The 22,108-nt window shown below is 42.1% G+C and overlaps 1 long non-coding RNA gene across 1 annotated transcript; it reads right to left on the reverse strand.

The window, feature by feature from the left end:
• Positions 1 to 4,524: 4,524 nt before the first annotated feature.
• Positions 4,525 to 5,859, reverse strand: LOC125261638. Its single transcript, XR_007183393.1, has 2 exons — positions 5,206 to 5,859; positions 4,525 to 4,644 (listed from the first exon to the last, which is right to left on the reverse strand). It is a non-coding gene; the product is annotated as an uncharacterized LOC125261638 (long non-coding RNA).
• Between the last annotated feature and the right edge of the window lie 16,249 nt (positions 5,860 to 22,108).

A 22,108-nucleotide genomic window follows, 5' to 3' on the forward strand; every position in this document is an offset into this window, starting at 1 on the left:
GAAGAACATCCGTCCAGAGAAATGGCTCCTTTATTTTTTCGTTTAGTTAATAAAACAAAAATTATATTATGGCTTGATTTTTTTATTTCATTTATTTATTTATTTTTTTTTTTTTTTTGTTAATTGTTAGAAAAAGTAGTTTCATCCTGTTTGTTTTTATTGGTCCTTCGGAGAATTAAGGGAAAAAAATGAACAAGGCATTCATGTATCATTTATTATACCATTGACATGAACATAAGAAAAATAACCTCATGTCGTTTTTCATGTTTATTTTTGTTTTCATTACACTTTCTAATGCATCAATGGACTATTTTTTTATTGTTCCATCCATGACATTTACATATGGCTCTAATACAGAATGTTTCGTCATCGTGCCTAAATTCGTGCCGGTGTTTCTCTTTGATTAAAGGCCTGTGCATTATAAAACAGTGTAATGACACGTTATTGGCTACTGAACATTTTTACTGTACATTTTGATGTATTATTATGTACACCGACATCTTCTCATATGGGATAACCTAATAATGAGCCGAAATATTGGCACTCTCTGTCCAATGGATGCGTTAATATGGCATGATAGCTACACTGTAATGTGCTAATAACTTGTATTATTTTTATTTACAGTAATATGTTGTCCATTTACTTGAAGTATATGGCCACATTGGACAAGATGAATGATAAAGTCTTTTTGAACCTCTTTCCTATTCCTGTCGGCCATATTAAATATGACACTGGATAACTCGTCTGATAGTCCAGTTGCATAATATATTTGAATGAAATATGCATCTGGAATGTCTCTCAATTGTAGTGGATTCGGAGTGGAAGAGACAATGATTTAATAAGAATGTTATCTTGCCCATCGGGTTGTCAGCCTGTTATTATTATTGTTGTTGTCATTGTTATTGTTGTTTTACTTTATAACTATAATGTTTACTTAAAACCTAACAACAGTATATCATAAAATAACTAATGAATGTTTTATTCGTAAACTTTTTTTTTCTGTTTTGGTAAAGTGCCTCTACTGTTCCATTACATTGTTATCATGAAGTGTTGTTTTGGTGATTGTAGTTTACTGAGCTTTTGCCTGCAAAACGATACGGAATAGAACGGAATCGTGTATGTTATGTTAAAAGAGATTAATAAAAAGGTCTCTTCATTTTAAATGTACAGCAATCATGTCTGGAAACTTGACAAATAATATTTTATTGGGTCATGTAAAAGTGAAAAAACAAAGAAAAAAAATGATTAAAAAAAAGATTAAGGTTAAAAGATTCCTTATCGTATGGCCCCCTCTAGTGGCCAACATTAATATCACAGCCTTAATCTTCCAGGTGAAATGGCTGTTTTGAATTTGATTTTACACTCACCACCAGCATCATAAATTCATAAAACTCAGCATGTTTGGTCATTTATTGTTCTCCATGTTTACAAAGTTTTTAGAAGTTTGATATACATGCGTTGGTAATGGGCTGTTCGTGCTCATACAGTAATGAAATGACCAAATATTAATTTAGCGCATTCCCAGTGTCCATAGCTGTATCCCTTCTTGACCTTACCCTAAAATCTGTGTCTTCTGAGTTAGAAAAAAGTGCTTCAGAGAATTATTTTAAGCATGCAGTTAAGACAATTTGATGCATTCCACATAGGCCTACACAAAAAGTAATTGGCCTAAGATTCATTCTATTTTCCCTATATAAAAATATCATTATTTTATTAATATTTTAAGCCTGTTCTCTTCTTGGACGAGTACAGTTTAAATACAGAATCCGTGGGAACAGACTACGAAGCGTGGGCATGGTTTACAAATTTGTGGGTATATGCGGATCGAAAAACCGATATGATTTACAAATCTAAGCGCACAGATTGGATATTCCAGGGTACGTTTAATTTTGCTCTAAGTGAAATAGCAATAGAATCTATTTGCACTAAGTGAAAATAGCAATAGAATTACACTAAGTGAAAACAGCACCATTTCTTATATGCTACTTACACTAAGTGAAAAAAGCTAAATATTCTATTTGCCCTATAAAAAAGTATTCTCTTTGCAATAAGTGCACATAGTAGTTAGATGCTACTTATAAATGGTGTCAGATAATATTTGTACATTAGTGTTGTTGTACATTAAACTATATGCAATAATAACAGACAGGGACATGCAGAGAGTTCCTCAGGGGCAGGGGCTCAAATGTAAAAAAGGGGCAATGTAATATATATATATATATATATATATATATATATATATATATATATATATATATATATATATATATATATATATGTGGCTATATAGGTTATATATAGGCTATTTATGGCTATATAGGTTAGGCTGCATTTATTTGATCAAAAATACAGAAAAAACAGTAATATTGTGAAATATTTTTACAGTTAAAATAATGGTTTTCTGTTTTAATATACTTCAAAATATATTGATTTATGTGAAGCAAAACTGAATTTTTTAGCATCATTACTCCAGTCTTCAGTGTCACATGGTCCTTCAGAAATCATTCTAATATGATGATTTATTATCAATGTTACAAACAGTTGTGCTGCTTAATATTTTTTATAACCTGTGATACTTTTTTTCCAAGATTCTTTGATGAATAAAATTTTAGAAAAGAACAGCATAAATTATAGGAATAAATTATATTTAAAAGTATATTAAAATAGAAAACCATCACTGTAAATTGTAATCATCTTTCACTATATTGCTGTTTTTGATCAAATAAATGCAGGAGGAGTTTATTAAGAGACTTTTTTCATAATGCTGCATAATTATCAAAAATGGTAACATAATAAAGTCCTTTCTTTTCATGTCACCATTTCACCAGCCTACACTAATAGGCCTGTAGGTGGCACTCGGGCTTCATTAACTATGATAGTTTCATAAAAGAGTAAACGGTGTATCAATATACATAAATACACTAAATGAATTGAGCGGTATACTTCCATTATTGCGAATTTTGGTGCTGCATGGTACAGTGCGTTGTAGTTTACATCCATTTTGTCAACGATGCAGTTTGACTTATAAAATGCACAAACCGCAGAAATAGGAAGTCTTTTTAATTTCTTAAGTTCGACACTTTTCGAATATCTTTATTTTTATATCTTCATTTTTATTGAAGATAAATGCCTTTCCAATCTGATGGATGGGAAAAGGAAGTAGAGCGAGTTCGGCAAAAGGCGGATTCGAACCTCTGTCAGTTTGCGTCAAAACTATTTTTAACGCGCCTTACCTTCACTTCGACAAGCCGTTTTGACTTTTATTCATTCCCAGGATATCAATTGTTGATATCAAGAACTTAATTGTTGAATCAAGAACTGTTGATATCAGGAATTACATTTCCACTAGTAAAAACTTCATTCTTACTAGTAAGAATGAAGTTGTTACTAGTAAGAATGTAGTTGTTACTAGTAAGAATGAAGTTGTTACTAGTAAGAATGTAGTTGTTACTAGTAAGAATGTAGTTTTTACTAGTAAGAATTGTATTTCTGATATGTGAAATTGGAATTTCAACTAGTAAGAACTCAATTCTTGATATCAACAATTGAATTTGAATGGAAGCCTATGGTGACATTTCACTAGTGAAAATACAATTACAGATATCAAGAATTCTAGTTTTTACTAGTGGAAATTCAAATGTTGATATCAAGAATTAATATTGTTACTAGTGGAAATGTAATTCCTGATATCAACAACTGAATTGTTGAGATCAAGAATTACATTTCCACTAGTAAAAACTTAATTCTTACTAGTAAAAACTTAATTCTTACTAGTAAAAACTACATTCTTACTAGTAAAAACTACATTCTTACTAGTAAAAACTACATTCTTACTAGTAAAAACTACATTCTTACTAGTAAAAACTTCATTCTTACTAGTAAAAACTACATTCTTACTAGTAAAAACTTCATTCTTACTAGTAAGAATGAAGTTTTTACTAGTAAGAATGAAGTTTTTACTAGTAAGAATTGTATTTCTGATATGTGAAATTGCAATCATGTCATGTTCACTGTGGTTTCACAAGGACATGAGACCTGCAGGTGACAGATGATTGCCTTAAAAAACATTGCAAACAAGTGAAATGTAAAATTTAATTAAGTGAAATTTAAATAATCTTAATGTTTACAATTCTTATGCACCCCATTAACTTATTACTATATAGATTCATACACAATATATTCAATTCTAAAACAAAACATGATCATACACACACATTGACTTTTGCACTGGTTTAATGCAATGGATTTATACATTTCTAATAAACTGCATGTCAAGCATTTCGTCTGTCCTTTCCTACATGTTCTTGTAGTCTCCGCTATGGTTTGCAGTGCTGCACGAGGATGATCCAGTTGATCAGAGAAAGGAGTATGAATGCATGGTTTCCCCACTTACACGGAAAAGAGGAAATATGTTCTAGTGAACAGGAGCAATCTAAAGAACTAAAGATTGTGTGCCAAGTTGTGTGTTAATCATATACAGGTGTATCTGCCCTTTTTCACAAAAAACAACACTGGGAACTTTTATGTTTATTGAAGGTTTATTAAAAATAAGGAGCAAGGAAAAGCTTGCAAAATCCAAGGAGCAGAGACGGTGAGGGTACAGCGAGATTGCATGGAGTCTTCAGGATCTGAATCCCCTTTGTGCTTGTAATGAAAGCATGATAAAAGGAGACAAAACAGGACAAATTAAATATAGTAGTAGTATATACATATATACTACTGAAACATATAGACAGTCAATAGAATCACAATGTAGTAAAAAACGAAAAGTATTTATTACAGTATCAGTTCACTATACTGCAGTATGCTGTAGCATTCATTAACAAAGTGTTGTAAATACTATAGGCTAATATAGACAGTATTCTACAATTTACTATAGTATGATTCAAAAACACAATAGGCTACTATTTACTATAGTATGTTATTTCACCTGGGCTGTATATTTAATAAGGAATAAGGATATTCTCATTTTACCACTTTCATCCACCACAAGCCCCAAAGTTATATAATCCCGTTGAGAAGACTTTTTCTCTAATTACACGACGATGAATAAAGCTATTTTAATCTATTATCTAATCTACTATCATATAACTTCCCCTGAAACTATTTATTTAGTGAGCAATATCAGCTATCATGCTTTAATACACAAGTTAATTTGATTCAGATGTACTGATGATACAAAATCTTATAATTTAAACGGCTTACCTTTTAAAAGTGCATCACAAACGGTCTGTTCTGCTGTAACTCTACGGCGCGGCTGCTACCGATGATGTAGGCCTAACCGTAAAACAAGGAAAATGAACGCCTGGTTTCAATTTTTTGGTTTTGCATTTGCATTGTATGGTCTGAAAACTGAATTGTGAAGCGTTTAATTTGCCTAAAAACCTCCTTTGCCATTGCCAGTTTGTCCACAGTTCACCACAGTTCTGAGCACGTAAAAACATCACGCTCGTATTTGAATATTAACAAGCAGTCGTCATTACTATGCACATATCCGAAAAGGAATTCATTATTATGCACATATCCTAAACGGAATTCATGATATCTGCAATAAGAATTTTTACTAGTGAAAATTAAATTTTAACATGTAAGAATTAAGTTACAGATAACAAGAAGTATGTTTTTTACTAGTTGTGATTTCATTTTTGATATCATAAATGTATTTCTGCGAGTGATGACGTCATTGTTGATATCAAGAAGCGTAATTCCTGATATCAACAATCAGCATTTCCACTAGTGAAAATTGCATTTCTGATATCAAGAATTGAATTGTTGATATCAACAATTCATGTTTTTAAATGTTAAAAGGGCGACAAAACCATTACAGATATCAAGAATTGAGTTCTTACTAGTTGAAATTCCAATTTCACATATCAGAAATAAATTCTTACTAGTAAAAATGCTAATTTTTGATATCATTAATTACTTTGTTACTAGTGCAAAATCTATTCTTGATATCAACAATTGAATTGCTACTAGTAACAATGTTCATTTTTGATATCAATAATTTGATTGTCACTAGTGACAATGTTAGTTTCTGATATCATGAATGTGATTGTTACTAGTAAGAAAGCCATTTTACATATCTGAAATTATGTTGATATCAGAAATACATTTTCAGATATCAAAAATGAACATTTTTACTAGTAGCAATTCAATTTTTGATATCAATAACTGACATTTCAACTAGTGACAACTGAGTTCTTGATATCAAAAATTCGCATTTTACTAGTAGCAATGTAATTATTGATATCAAAAATTACTATTTTTACTAGTAAGAACTGCATTTCTGATATGTGAAATTGGAATTTCAACTAGTAAGAACTCAATTTTTGATATCAACAGTTGAATTTGAATGGCAGCCTATGGTGACATTTCACTAGTGAAAATACAATTACAGATATCAAGAATTCTAGTTTTTACTAGTGGAAATTCAAATGTTGATATCAAGAATTAACATTGTTACTAGTGGAAATGTAACTCCTGATATCAACAACTGAATTGTTGATATCAAGAATTAAATTGTTGATTTCAAGAAGTAACATTGTTACTAGTGGAAATGTAATTCCTGATATCAAGAACTGAATTGTTGATATCAAAAATTCATATCCTGAGATGTGAATAAAAGTCAAAACGGCTTGCCATAACACACAGACAACAGTATGAGACAGCGGATTAGTGAACCGTGACACATTCATGATATCAGAAACTAACATTGTCACTAGTGACAATCAAATTATTGATATCAAAAATGAACATTGTTACTAGTAGCAAATCAATTGTTGATATCAAGAACTGACATTTCAACTAGTGACAAATGAATTATTGATATCAAAAATTCACATTTTTACTAGTAAGAATTGTATTTCTGATATGTGAAATTGGAATTTCAACTAGTAAGAACTCAATTCTTGATATCAACAATTGAATTTGAATGGCAGCCTATGGTGACATTTCACTAGTGAAAATACAATTACAGATATCAAGAATTCTAGTTTTTACTAGTGGAAATTCAAATGTTGATATCAAGAATACATATTTCTGCGAGTGATGACATCATTGTCGATATCAAGCATTAACATTTTTACTAGTGGAAATGTTAATTCTTGAGATCAACAATTGTCATTGTTACTAGTAGAAATGTAATTCCAGATATCAAGAATTAACATTTTAACTAGTGAAAACTGAATTGTTGATATCAAAATTTCATATCCTGGGAATGATTAAAAGTCAAAACGGCTTGCCTATTGCCTTTCCCAGGATATAAATATCAAGAATTCTAGTTTTTACTAGTGGAAAATAATTCTTGATATCAAAAATTAGCATTTTAACTAGTGAAAATTGAATTGTTGATATCAAAAATTAACCTTGTTACTAGTGGAAATGTAATTCTTGATATCAAAAATTGCCATTGTTACTAGTGGAAATGTAATTCCTGATATCAAGAATTAGCATTTTAACTAGTGAAAACTGAATTGTTGATATCAAGAATTCATATCCTGAGAATTAATAAAAGTCAAAACGGCTTGCCATAGATATCAAGAATTTCTTACTAGTTGAAATTCCAATTTCACATATCAGAAATACAATTCTTACTAGTAAAAATCATAATTTTTGATATCAATAATTCAGTTGTCACTAGTTGAAATGTCAGTTCTTGATATCAACAATTGAATTGCTACTAGTAACAATGTTCATTTTTGATATCAATAATTTGATTGTCACTAGTGACAATGTTAGTTTCTGATATCATGAATGTGATTGTTACTATAGTAAGAAAGCCATTTTAGACATCTGAAATTATATTGATATCAGAAATACATTTTCAGATATCAATAATGAACATTTTTACTAATAGCAATTCAATTGTTGATATCAAGAACTGACATTTCAAGGTCCGTAATCAGGGATTGACCACACAGATGCTAAAGCGCCCTCTAATGCCTTTTCCTCTGGCGTCAATAGAATGACTCGCTTCAAGAGCCTGCATGTATAAATGAATAAAGGCCAAAACGACATCTAAATTACTGTGACTTTTTCGTCTGGCTCTGTTAGGTGTTTTATACTGAGAAATTGTTTGGGATTAGGAGTCACTTACTTAGCTATGCTATGCTGTTCAAATTTAAAATATACCAACATATGTTATGATGACAAAATTATACCCCAATATGTGATTTTCATGAAGACAAAATTCCCATGCCCTTTGCCTCAGTGGAGGTTTGACATGAAATATTTCTCAATTCTCATTAAAAGCAATGCGTTACGGCCACATCGCTGGACATTAACGCTTTACGTGGCTTAATCCTACTAAAACAACAACCAGGGAAAAACTATTTTCTTGCACATTTTCTTGTCACCAACAGCATCTAAGGTTAAGACAACGGCAACGTAAACAAAGTGGAAGGACAATATTTTTATGTTAAGTGTTTATAATGGTTTTTTGTAAGTGGAAAACGCTGAACATTGAAAGCGCGTTGCCTTCATATTCGGCCTGACCTGCTTGTCTGCATATCTTTATTGGTCATTTAATATCAGTGTCTTAATGCATAAAGCGTTTTCTTCATACCTGTGTTTTATTTCCTAGGAAAATGCTTAACGTGTTATTAATTGTGTTCATAGTGTGCTGCTTATAAGGTGTAGTGAATTTGCTCCTCAAATATCACCTACATTAAGCCACATTAAGCATTTTTCACGTTAAGCACTTAGAATGTCCCCCTTCGCTGGACGCGTTTGCCGCCAGTATATCGTTCTCTGGACCCCTCGTGAGTGAGAATGGGGTGGAAATCAAGTCAATTATTATCATGTTTCAGAGACATGGCTCTCGAAAGTATGGGAGAAACAACAATTTTACAAAAGAAAACTTGTAAATTGACATTTCTTCGACTTTAATCTGTCCATTTTTAATTTTGGTTTATAAAGATGCAATACGTAATAAACAAAAATCAAAAAGAAGTCAATACTTATTTTGTGCACATTAAATGTGTGCATTCAGTTTTAATTAAAATTTTGGTTTTCACCATAGCAATTAAAAATAAAACAACGTTTCTTTTTTTGTTTTTCTTGACGTGGTTAAAAAATGAAAAAGGAATGGACCGCGCGTTTTGATAGTTTGTTTTCCAATTCGAAATGAAATACGCAGAAACTAGAAAACGGTCATTCCCTTTCGATACTTCACTCGTGCTGCGTATGGGGAAAGTCTCCTTTTTCCCCATTATTGAAGTGTTTTTCAATAACGCAGTGTAACTGCACCGCGCAGTTATGGCCGCGCAGCTATACCGCGCCGTCATTGGTTCAACAACTTGTCTATGAGTGAACCAATGATGGCGCAGCATAGCTGCGCGGCCTATGGCGACAAAGCGCGCGAATAATGTCAGAGAAAAGCGCTATAGAAATAAAGTTCAAAGTGTTAATGCTTCAGGAAGTTCAAAATGTTAACGCTGAAACAGATCCTCGCACAGATTTGCCCTGGGGACTGGTTCTGTTCGCTGGACCTAAAAGATGCATACTTTCACATCCAGATAGCCCCCCCACCACAGGCGATTCTTGAGATTCGCAATCGAGGGAGTGGCTTATCAATATACGGTCCTTCCGTTCGGGCTGTCCCTAGCTCCTCACACTTTTACCAAGTGCATGAATGCGGCTCTTTCCCCTCTGAGACAAATGGGAATCTGAGTTTTCAATTATCTCGACGACTGGCTCATTCTAGCCCAATCTCGAGCCGAGCTAGAATACCACAGATCCGTGTTACTCAGCCACTTGGAGTGCCTGGGTCTCAGGGTCAATTTTGCCAAGAGCTCACTGCTCCCCAGCCAGCGTATAACGTTCCTGGGTGCAGTTCTCGACTCAGCCCATATGACGGCTGTAGTCTCACCAGAGCGCGCTCTGGTTATTCAGCAGCTCGTGGTTTCGGTCAGGAACAAAGCCTGTCTCCCTCTGAAGTTTTTCCAGAGGATGTTAGGGCTGATGGCTTCCGCCTTCCTGGTTCTGCAGCTCGGCCTTCTTCGGATGCGGCCTCTGCAATACTGGTTGAAGTTCCGGGTCCCTCCGGGACGTCTCAGGGTCAATCGAGCCTGTTTGACAGCTCTGAAACCCTGGACGAACCCCTCTTGGTTCAGTCAAGGAGTACCCCTACAGGCGGTGTCCAGAAGGACCGTTCTCTCGATAGACGCGTACAACAAATGTTGGGGCGCTCTTTGCGAGGGCAGGCCGGCCTTCGGCTCGTGGTCTCACGAGGAGAGCCATCTGCACATCAACTGCCTCGAGATGCTGGCAGTGATTCGAGCCCTTCAGGCATTCCAGGCACACCTGACAGGACGCCACGTCTTAGTCCAGTCAGACAGCATGACAGTGGTGCCACTTACGCGCTCTGGCGACATGTCTCCTGGAATGGGCACTACCGAGGTTTCAGTCGCTCAAGGCGACTCATATACCCGGGAGGACGAACCACTCTGATCCCTCAAGTCATCAGACGAGTCGAGGAAGACAAACACAGAGTCCTCCTGGTGGCCCCGCTCTGGAGGAGCCAAGTTTGGTCCTCGGAGCTGTTCAGGCTTTCCACGAAAGCCCCGTGGCCAATTCCCCTGAGACGGGACCTCCTCTCTCAGGCGAACAGGATGATCTGGCACCCTCAGCCAGAACTTTGGGCTCTACACCTCTGGTCCCTCGATGGGAGCCTTCTAACCTCCCAGGGGACATGCTAAATACCATTTCTCATGCGAGAGCATCGTCCACGAGACGCCTTTACGCCCAGAAATGGTCCGTCTTTGTTGGCTGGTGCTCTGCACGCAACATAGACCCTGTGGAGGGTGACGTATCACCGATACTGTCTTTTCTCCAGGAGCGTTTGGATATGGGTCGCGTCCCCTCAACGCTCAAAGTTTACGTAGCAGCCATTGCAGCGTTTCATGCTCCTATCGCTGGCCAGTCAGTGGGACGAAACAACCTTGTGGTGCCTTTCTTGAGAGGTTCTAGGCGATTAAATCCTCCTCACCCTCTCACCGTCCCTACCTGGGACCTCTCTCTGGTCCTCAGGGCTCTCAAAGGGCCTCCCTTTGAGCCATTGCATTCAGCTGACCTCAGGCCCCTGACGCTCAAAACCGCTCTGCTGCTTGCATTAGCATCGGTTAAGCGTGTTGGTGACTTGCAGGCTCTCTCTGTGAATCCTGCGTGCCTCGAGTTCGGGCCTAACGACTCCAAAGTCGTTCTAAAACCTAGGCATGGCTACGTCCCTAAGGTGCTCTCGACTCCGTTCAGAGCACAGGTCATCTCCCTCTCAGCGCTTCCTCCTTCATCGGATGAGCAAGAGCTGGAATTACTCTGCCTCGTCAGGGCGTTGAGGACCTACACTGAGCGATCTCAGCCTTTCCGGCAATCTGATCAGCTCTTTGTCTGCTTTGGAGGCCGCACCAAGGGGTTGGCGGTCTCTAAGCAGCGTCTTTCGCGTTGGATAGTCGACGCTATTGCTCTTTGTTACTCCTCTATGGGCTAGAACTGCCCCATAGGAGTTAAAGCCCACTCCACTAGAGGAATGTCTTCCTCTTGGGCCTGGTCCAGTGGAGTTTCCATTAAAGACATCTGTGAGGCGGCTGGCTGGTCTTCGCCATCCACTTTTGTAAGATTTTATAATTTGGATATCCCGACCTTACAAGCTCGGGTCCTGTCGGTATGATCCTGCGGCCTCTACTGAGCTCCGCTTCATGCCATTCCGGGAGTTAACTCCTATGGCGTCTTAACTCCTATGGCGAAACGCCTGCTTATATAGCCCAAAACCCCACCCATTTTGGCGGGAATATTCGGGCGGTCATTACGCTCCCCTTTCAGCCGATTGGTCAATCAAATCTGAACCAGTGACGTCATCATCAGTTCGTTCAACAAAATAACAGTCCTCTGCTGCTATATCAGTAGCTATATGTCATATATCGGCTTTCTTCTGTGCAACCTAATGCGTATTTCACAGAAATATTTATTTCAGAAATGTTAATCAGCACACAGGCTGTTGTAATGCTGCTGTTTGTAGTTTAATATGGTGAAACTGCACTACCCATATACAGAGGAGCGGATGAGAAGCACAGATTTAAAAAAAAAAAACTACAGTTTTTATTTTATTCTATTTTGAAGTCGCAATAAATAAGTAATGTATGCAATTTTAAAAAAAAGAACAATAGTTTATCTCTCTTTATTTATTTATTTATTTTTATATAGCCTAACATTGCCTGGACTGAATAATGCATAACACTTTGGTTAAAAGATTGGGGGAAGATGTAAAGATCAAACATTAAAGATCAATTTAATCCCACCACTACATAGCTCAATTTTAAAGATCAATTTTAATCCCACCACTACATAGCTATTGTAGTTATGAAAAGAAATATAGGCCTATATATAAACGTTAAGCCAAACGAATTTGTTTAAAGCTAAACTGAAACAGAAACCGGCGTTATAACCTAGGCTACCTCTAATACTAAAACTTATATGTTGTGTGTGCGCGTGAGGCGCCGACGCGTTCACTTGAATTTTCTTATAAAAGTGGAAACAACTTAAAATACTCAGACATGGTCACACCATTCGAATCTGTGAAGGGTTAAATAGGCCTATTATTTTGTACACTCACAATAATAAAAAAAAAACATTGCTCGTAAAATAAACAAATAATTTTCTGCCGTCTCGGTTTCCTTTCTGTGAACTTCTCAAATAAACCGAAACTCATATAGTTAATCTATTGTCGCCTTTCATTTTGTTAATATGTTAATTATTTAAGTGAAATAAATTTCGCGCATAGACATAGTGTCACAGATCCCGTGTTTCCCTGGACTCCATTTCCTATGATCCTCCTGTTTCTACACCTGCACTCACTTCCCTCGTCAGCTCCCCATCATCACGGATCACCTGCACCTGGACTCTATTGTCAGCACTCCTATATATCGCACTCACTCCCTGCACTCCTTGTCCGTTCTCTGTTTATGTTAAGTGTATGTTGGATGTACTCTGCCTTAGTGTTCATTAAAGTATTGTATTATTGTGGAAATCCGTGATCTGCCTCATCTCTACACCACCATACCATAACAGAAGAACGGACCTAAAACCGACCGGATTTCCACAAAAAAAAAAAAGATGGAGACTTCCACCAGCTCCCTGGCTCCTGCTCCTCCAAGGCCTCTCTCCCTTCTGACAACCGGCGATCGCCTCATCGGGCTCCTACAGGTGGGTCGTTCGCTGGAGAGGTATGTGGAGGAGTTCGTTGAGCTTGCTTTCTTGTCTGACTGGCCTGAAGCATGTTTAATCTCCCTGTTTCTGGATGGACTGGACGACAACACTATCCGTTTTGATGAACCTGATTATCGTTTCTCCTTAAGTGAAACAATCAATTTTATTTTGTGGTTAAATGGCTCCAAATTCTTCGTGGATGAGGTTCAGGATCAGTGTATGTCTCCAGTCCATCCAGAAACACGGCTGGCCGGGCCAGTCAGTCAACCTCCGTCTTCCTCCGCATACCCCTTCAGCGAACTTCCTGCCTGTTCAACACGGAACCCACACTCCTCAACTGGGTTCCGAAAGCGGAGGAGGAGGAAGCAAGCCGCGCCAGTCTCTCCAGAGCCCGCTCCAGTATCCTCAGAGCCCGCTCCAGTGTCTCCAGAGCCCGCTCCAGTATCCCCAGAGCCCGCTCCAGTATCCCCAGAGCCCGCTCCAGTATCCTCAGAGCCCGCTCCAGTGTCTCCAGAGCCCGCTCCAGTATCTCCAGAGCCCGCTCCAGTATCTCCAGAGCCCGCTCCAGCCCTTTCCGAGCCTACCGCTCCAACCCTGTGCAAACCACCAGATGAGTTAATGATGGTCAATTCTGATCTGGTTAATTGACTTTTGGTCCGAGCCCGTATCTCCAGTCTCCGCCACCGAGCAAGCAGCGCCAGTCTCCGCCGCCGAGCAAGCAGCGCCAGTCTCCGCCGCCGAGCAAGCAGCGCCAGTCTCAGCCGCCGAGCAAGCAGCGCCAGTCTCCGCCGCCGAGCAAGCAGCGCCAGTCTCAGCCGCCGAGCCAGTATCCCCAGTCTCAGCCGCCGAGCCAGTATCCCCAGTCTCAGCCGCCGAGCCCTCCGCTCCTGCCTCAGCCGCCGAGCCCTCAGCTCCAGCCGCCGCCGAACCAGCCGCTCCAGCCGCCGCCGAGCCAGCTGCTCCTAGTATGAACTTTGTTGTTGAAACATACAGCCCTAAGACTGTTTTCCCTCCCTGCCTCCCTCTCCCTCCTCCATCCATTTGTGTCTGCACTGAACCTCCACCTCAAGCCCCCTCGCCCAGATCTCCACCTCGGACCTCTGGGCGATTACCTTCACCCCGGCTCCAACCTCCCTCTGCTCCACCGTTGCCCATCAGTCCACCAGTGTCACCAGTCTCCATCCTGCCCCCGTTCACACCTTGGTCCCTCGTCAGCCTGCCCTCACTTCTGGACTGCACTCCTCCGTCTTCGCTCCGTCCCTCAGCTCCAGTTGGCCTCCTCACTCCCCCCAGTGTTCACTTTGTTGTCTGTCGCCTGTCTCCTACTGCGGCCTTCTGGAGCCCCGGCTGCGCTTCGGTCGGCGGAGCCGCTGGTTCCGCCATCTCCCGCCGGTCCTTCAGCGCCGCCTGGGCACAACGGCATGAAGCCTTCGGTCCCTGACCCGCCATGGCGGCCTGCTGCACCTGACCCGCCATGTCTGCCCGCTGCACCTGACCCGCCATGTCTGCCCGCTGCATGTCTGCCCACTGCACCTGACCCGCCATGGCTGCCCGCTGCACCTGACCCGCCATGGCTGCCTTCAGCCCCTGACCCGCCATGGCTGCTCGCTGCATGTCTGCCCGCTGCACCTGACCCGCCATGGCTGCCCGCTGCACCTGACCCGCCATGGCTGCCTTCAGCCCCTGACCCGCCATGGCTGCCTTCAGCCCCTGACCTGCCATGGCTGCCTTCAGCCCCTGACCCGCCATGGCTGCCTTCAGCCCCTGACCCACCATGGCTGCCTTCAGCCCCTGACCCGCCATGGCTTTTGAACCTGCCCTGGAGACCTCCACTCCAGTCTGCTCCTCCCCCTGCACCAGCTTGAGGTCTCCAGGGCGCCCGCCCCTCTCCCGGTTGTTTCATCTACGGCGCGAGGACGCGCCTACCGGGAGGGGGGGGTAATGTCACAGATCCCGTGTTTCCCTGGACTCCATTTCCCATGATCCTCCTGTTTCTACACCTGCACTCACTTCCCTCGTCAGCTCCCCATCATCACGGATCACCTGCACCTGGACTCTATTGTCAGCACTCCTATATATTGCACTCACTCCCTGCACTCCTTGTCCGTTCTCTGTTTATGTTAAGTGTATGTTGGATGTACTCTGCCTTAGTGTTCATTAAAGTATTGTATTATTGTGGAAATCCGTGATCTGCCTCATCTCTACACCACCATACCGTAACACATAGGCTATTTATTCCTTTTATATAATTTAATCCTATTTTTTTCATTCACAGAAGCGCTGCAGGTGCGTGATGATGATGAACCCTCATGTTCTGTTGTTTATTTTGCTATTTGTTCATGTAGGCTAAAACTAAACCCCTGGGATTTTTTTAATGATTCACAGACACTTATCAATTCTACTTTCGTTTAATCTTGTCGGTTAATGAAAAGATGATCGCGTCAGTTGAAAGTCAGGGAAAAACCCAGAAATTATATTGAAAAGGCAGGCAACAATAGTTTTCGTTTAGTTTAAGTTTTTCAACTAATATTTATATTTTCTTATGTTTCAGGTTTATTTCGATTCGCATTAATGTTTTAATAGTTTAAATAGTTTTGTTAATTCCTAACTATAATAACCCTGCCTGGGCAAAACATCCACAGAACTGCATTATAGTAAATTTTCCCGATGTATAAGCCACGAATATTTACAAAGATTTACGAATTATTTAATTCCGTCTGGGACACAATCTCAGGCCGGGATTCTCACACTCATCGAGGCCAATAATACAGCTATTGTTGAAAACTTTTGAAAAATTTACTTTTAAGAATCATTTTGGAAAAGTGATAAAAAAAAGTTTCAGTCAGAAACTGATTAAGTCGAGCACACACCTTGATTAGCTGTGCACAGGCGGTGTGATGCTCCGCCAATTAATTATCTATTAACGGTTTAAATAATTCACGTACGTTTAAGAAACCGTTAAATTGAAATTGAAAGTAAAATGTTCACGGCCATTTCAAGCTAATTCATTTAAAAGCGAAGGAAAGACAGAAAAAGTGAGGATAGCATGTAAACTGTGACATATTGTTATGTTCATTGTGTTGACATATAATGATCATTATGTTAATACAAGGAAAACTATAAAAGCCCCCCGAGGGTGATACCGGTATTAAGTACATGGTCACACCATTCGAATCTGTGAAGGGTTAAATAGGCCTATTATTTTGTACACTCACAATAATAAAAAAAAAACATTGCTCGTAAAATAAACAAATAATTTTCTGCCGTCTCGGTTTCCTTTCTGTGAACTTCTCAAATAAACCGAAACTCATATAGTTAATCTATTGTCGCCTTTCATTTTGTTAATATGTTAATTATTTAAGTGAAATAAATTTCGCGCATAGACATAGTGTCACAGATCCCGTGTTTCCCTGGACTCCATTTCCTATGATCCTCCTGTTTCTACACCTGCACTCACTTCCCTCGTCAGCTCCCCATCATCACGGATCACCTGCACCTGGACTCTATTGTCAGCACTCCTATATATCGCACTCACTCCCTGCACTCCTTGTCCGTTCTCTGTTTATGTTAAGTGTATGTTGGATGTACTCTGCCTTAGTGTTCATTAAAGTATTGTATTATTGTGGAAATCCGTGATCTGCCTCATCTCTACACCACCATACCATAACAGAAGAACGGACCTAAAACCGACCGGATTTCCACAAAAAAAAAAAAGATGGAGACTTCCACCAGCTCCCTGGCTCCTGCTCCTCCAAGGCCTCTCTCCCTTCTGACAACCGGCGATCGCCTCATCGGGCTCCTACAGGTGGGTCGTTCGCTGGAGAGGTATGTGGAGGAGTTCGTTGAGCTTGCTTTCTTGTCTGACTGGCCTGAAGCATGTTTAATCTCCCTGTTTCTGGATGGACTGGACGACAACACTATCCGTTTTGATGAACCTGATTATCGTTTCTCCTTAAGTGAAACAATCAATTTTATTTTGTGGTTAAATGGCTCCAAATTCTTCGTGGATGAGGTTCAGGATCAGTGTATGTCTCCAGTCCATCCAGAAACACGGCTGGCCGGGCCAGTCAGTCAACCTCCGTCTTCCTCCGCATACCCCTTCAGCGAACTTCCTGCCTGTTCAACACGGAACCCACACTCCTCAACTGGGTTCCGAAAGCGGAGGAGGAGGAAGCAAGCCGCGCCAGTCTCTCCAGAGCCCGCTCCAGTATCCTCAGAGCCCGCTCCAGTGTCTCCAGAGCCCGCTCCAGTATCCCCAGAGCCCGCTCCAGTATCCCCAGAGCCCGCTCCAGTATCCTCAGAGCCCGCTCCAGTGTCTCCAGAGCCCGCTCCAGTATCTCCAGAGCCCGCTCCAGCCCAGAGCCCGCTTTCCGAGCCTACCGCTCCAACCCTGTGCAAACCACCAGATGAGTTAATGATGGTCAATTCTGATCTGGTTAATTGACTTTTGGTCCGAGCCCGTATCTCCAGTCTCCGCCACCGAGCAAGCAGCGCCAGTCTCCGCCGCCGAGCAAGCAGCGCCAGTCTCCGCCGCCGAGCAAGCAGCGCCAGTCTCAGCCGCCGAGCAAGCAGCGCCAGTCTCCGCCGCCGAGCAAGCAGCGCCAGTCTCAGCCGCCGAGCCAGTATCCCCAGTCTCAGCCGCCGAGCCAGTATCCCCAGTCTCAGCCGCCGAGCCCTCCGCTCCTGCCTCAGCCGCCGAGCCCTCAGCTCCAGCCGCCGCCGAACCAGCCGCTCCAGCCGCCGCCGAGCCAGCTGCTCCTAGTATGAACTTTGTTGTTGAAACATACAGCCCTAAGACTGTTTTCCCTCCCTGCCTCCCTCTCCCTCCTCCATCCATTTGTGTCTGCACTGAACCTCCACCTCAAGCCCCCTCGCCCAGATCTCCACCTCGGACCTCTGGGCGATTACCTTCACCCCGGCTCCAACCTCCCTCTGCTCCACCGTTGCCCATCAGTCCACCAGTGTCACCAGTCTCCATCCTGCCCCCGTTCACACCTTGGTCCCTCGTCAGCCTGCCCTCACTTCTGGACTGCACTCCTCCGTCTTCGCTCCGTCCCTCAGCTCCAGTTGGCCTCCTCACTCCCCCCAGTGTTCACTTTGTTGTCTGTCGCCTGTCTCCTACTGCGGCCTTCTGGAGCCCCGGCTGCGCTTCGGTCGGCGGAGCCGCTGGTTCCGCCATCTCCCGCCGGTCCTTCAGCGCCGCCTGGGCACAACGGCATGAAGCCTTCGGTCCCTGACCCGCCATGGCGGCCTGCTGCACCTGACCCGCCATGTCTGCCCGCTGCACCTGACCCGCCATGTCTGCCCGCTGCATGTCTGCCCACTGCACCTGACCCGCCATGGCTGCCCGCTGCACCTGACCCGCCATGGCTGCCTTCAGCCCCTGACCCGCCATGGCTGCTCGCTGCATGTCTGCCCGCTGCACCTGACCCGCCATGGCTGCCCGCTGCACCTGACCCGCCATGGCTGCCTTCAGCCCCTGACCCACCATGGCTGCCTTCAGCCCCTGACCCGCCATGGCTTTTGAACCTGCCCTGGAGACCTCCACTCCAGTCTGCTCCTCCCCCTGCACCAGCTTGAGGTCTCCAGGGCGCCCGCCCCCTCCCGGTTGTTTCATCTACGGCGCGAGGACGCGCCTACCGGGAGGGGGGGGTAATGTCACAGATCCCGTGTTTCCCTGGACTCCATTTCCCATGATCCTCCTGTTTCTACACCTGCACTCACTTCCCTCGTCAGCTCCCCATCATCACGGATCACCTGCACCTGGACTCTATTGTCAGCACTCCTATATATTGCACTCACTCCCTGCACTCCTTGTCCGTTCTCTGTTTATGTTAAGTGTATGTTGGATGTACTCTGCCTTAGTGTTCATTAAAGTATTGTATTATTGTGGAAATCCGTGATCTGCCTCATCTCTACACCACCATACCGTAACACATAGGCTATTTATTCCTTTTATATAATTTAATCCTATTTTTTTCATTCACAGAAGCGCTGCAGGTGCATGATGATGATGAACCCTCATGTTCTGTTGTTTATTTTGCTATTTGTTCATGTAGGCTAAAACTAAACCCCTGGGATTTTTTTAATGATTCACAGACACTTATCAATTCTACTTTCGTTTAATCTTGTCGGTTAATGAAAAGATGATCGCGTCAGTTGAAAGTCAGGGAAAAACCCAGAAATTATATTGAAAAGGCAGGCAACAATAGTTTTCGTTTAGTTTAAGTTTTTCAACTAATATTTATATTTTCTTATGTTTCAGGTTTATTTCGATTCGCATTAATGTTTTAATAGTTTAAATAGTTTTGTTAATTCCTAACTATAATAACCCTGCCTGGGCAAAACATCCACAGAACTGCATTATAGTAAATTTTCCCGATGTATAAGCCACGAATATTTACAAAGATTTACGAATTATTTAATTCCGTCTGGGACACAATCTCAGGCCGGGATTCTCACACTCATCGAGGCCAATAATACAGCTATTGTTGAAAACTTTTGAAAAATTTACTTTTAAGAATCATTTTGGAAAAGTGATAAAAAAAAGTTTCAGTCAGAAACTGATTAAGTCGAGCACACACCTTGATTAGCTGTGCACAGGCGGTGTGATGCTCCGCCAATTAATTATCTATTAACGGTTTAAATAATTCACGTACGTTTAAGAAACCGTTAAATTGAAATTGAAAGTAAAATGTTCACGGCCATTTCAAGCTAATTCATTTAAAAGCGAAGGAAAGACAGAAAAAGTGAGGATAGCATGTAAACTGTGACATATTGTTATGTTCATTGTGTTGACATATAATGATCATTATGTTAATACAAGGAAAACTATAAAAGCCCCCCGAGGGTGATACCGGTATTAAGTGTTGTTACATGTCAAATATGAATAACAGTTTTAGTGAAGTTCCTAAACGAAATTTAGGGAGGAGCAAGCCCATCTAATCTTCCAATCAACAGCCAGAGTATATAAGCAGCTGCTTACCTCTCTTCAGTCTCAGCTGTTTCAGCATCCCTCCACCTCCAATTAGCTAACCTAATACCCTAAAGATTATATGGGCAAACAAACTCGCCTAGCCTATATTTGGGCTACATATCGTGAAAACAAATGTAACACAAACAAAACAACAACAACAACAACTATTTTGTGTTAGGAAGCTGCTGTTAATTTTTTATTGATGACTTCGCAGTGCATTAGTATTGCTGTGCATGAATAACACTGAAAATATGAAAATAGTTACTGCGGGGCAAAGGATCGCCTTTCGACGAAACCACAGACTGTAAAAAAGACAAAACCCAGCACGGAGGTTATCGCGATCAGACACGATGTCCTCTGGCAGCCCATATATACGGAAGACCCACTGGCATAGGTGTTCGGCGGTCTGCATAGCGGTAGGTAATCTGGGTAGGGGAATTAGACGACAAGCCTTGGAGAAGCAATCAACCACGGTGAGGATGGTGGTGTTACCGTTGGACACTGGGAGGTCGGTGATGAAATCGACAGCGATGTGGGACCATGGGCGTTGAGGCAGTGGCAGCAGACCAGCGGGGAGTTGATGAGAGGGTTTGTTGACGTTGCAGACAGTGCAGGCCTTGACATACTGTACTGTGTCTTTGGGCAGAGAAGGCCACCAGAAGCGGTTCTGGGCGATCTGGATGGTAGCGGTGATGCCTGGATGACCTGAGGCGGGTGAGTTGTGAACCATCTCCAGCACTCGGTTACGCATATTTTGCGGGATGAAGGTCTTCCCTGGAGGACAGTTGGGTGGAATTTAGATTTCCGCGTTGGCCTGCTCCAGTTCAGTCATTATGTCCCACTGTACGGGTGCAACAACAAGAGAGGTAGGTAAAATGGTTTCAAGGTTCATATTCTCCCGCTCACCTTCAAACTGGCGTGATAACGCGTCTGCCTTAGTATTCTTTGATCCAGGTCGGTAGGTTGCAGTGAAGTTGAAGCGAGAGAAGAACAGGGACCATCGAGCTTGGCGGGGATTTAGTCTCTTGGCGGTTCGGAGGTATTCGAGATTCTTGTGATCTGTTAGCACGACAAAGGGATGAACAGCGCCCTCCAGCCAGTGATGCCACTCTTCAAACGCGGCCTTCATAGCCAGTAGCTCCCGATCACCGACGTCGTAGTTTCGTTCAGCAGCTGACAGTTTTCTGGAACAATAAGCACAGGGAAACAGTTTAGGAGGGTTACCTTGTCGCTGAGAAAGGATAGCGCCGAGTCCGGTGCTGGAGGCATCTATCTTGACGGTGAACGGGAGTGATGGGTCAGGATGGTGCAGGATGGGAGCGGAGGTGAAGCGCTCCTTGAGCTGCTGGAATGCTTCAATCGCTGCGGGTGTCCACTTCAGGTGGTACTGCCCCTTCTTAACCATACTAGTGAGTGGGCTGGCAATGGTACTGAAATTTCGAATAAACCTTCGATAGAAGTTAGAGAAGCCTAGAAACCTTTGCATCTCTTTAATGGTGTTGGGTTGAGGCCAGTTAGGGATGGTGTTAACTTTTTTCTTGTCCATGGCCACACCCTCGGGACTGATGATGTACCCCAGGAATGAGACTGATGTCTTGTGGAATTCACATTTCTCTGCTTTGGCATATAGCTGGTACTGAATGAGACGCTGTAGGACCTGTCTGATCTGTTGGACGTGTTCCTCCATGGTGTCGGAGTAGATCAGGATATCGTCAATGTAGACTATAACGAAGCGATTGAGCATGTCCCTGAACACATCATTGACGAAAGAAACAGAGAAGGACTACTGACCAGCCCGAAGGGCATAACAAGGTACTCATAGTGCCCAGTAGCGGTAGAAAAGGCAGTCTTCCACTCGTCCCCCTCTCTGATGCGAATCAGGTTGTAAGCACTGCGCAGATCGATTTTGGTGAAGACCTTGGCTGTACG

This window comes from Megalobrama amblycephala, unplaced genomic scaffold (genome assembly GCF_018812025.1).
Source record: "Megalobrama amblycephala isolate DHTTF-2021 unplaced genomic scaffold, ASM1881202v1 scaffold448, whole genome shotgun sequence".
Taxonomy (NCBI): domain Eukaryota; kingdom Metazoa; phylum Chordata; class Actinopteri; order Cypriniformes; family Xenocyprididae; genus Megalobrama; species Megalobrama amblycephala.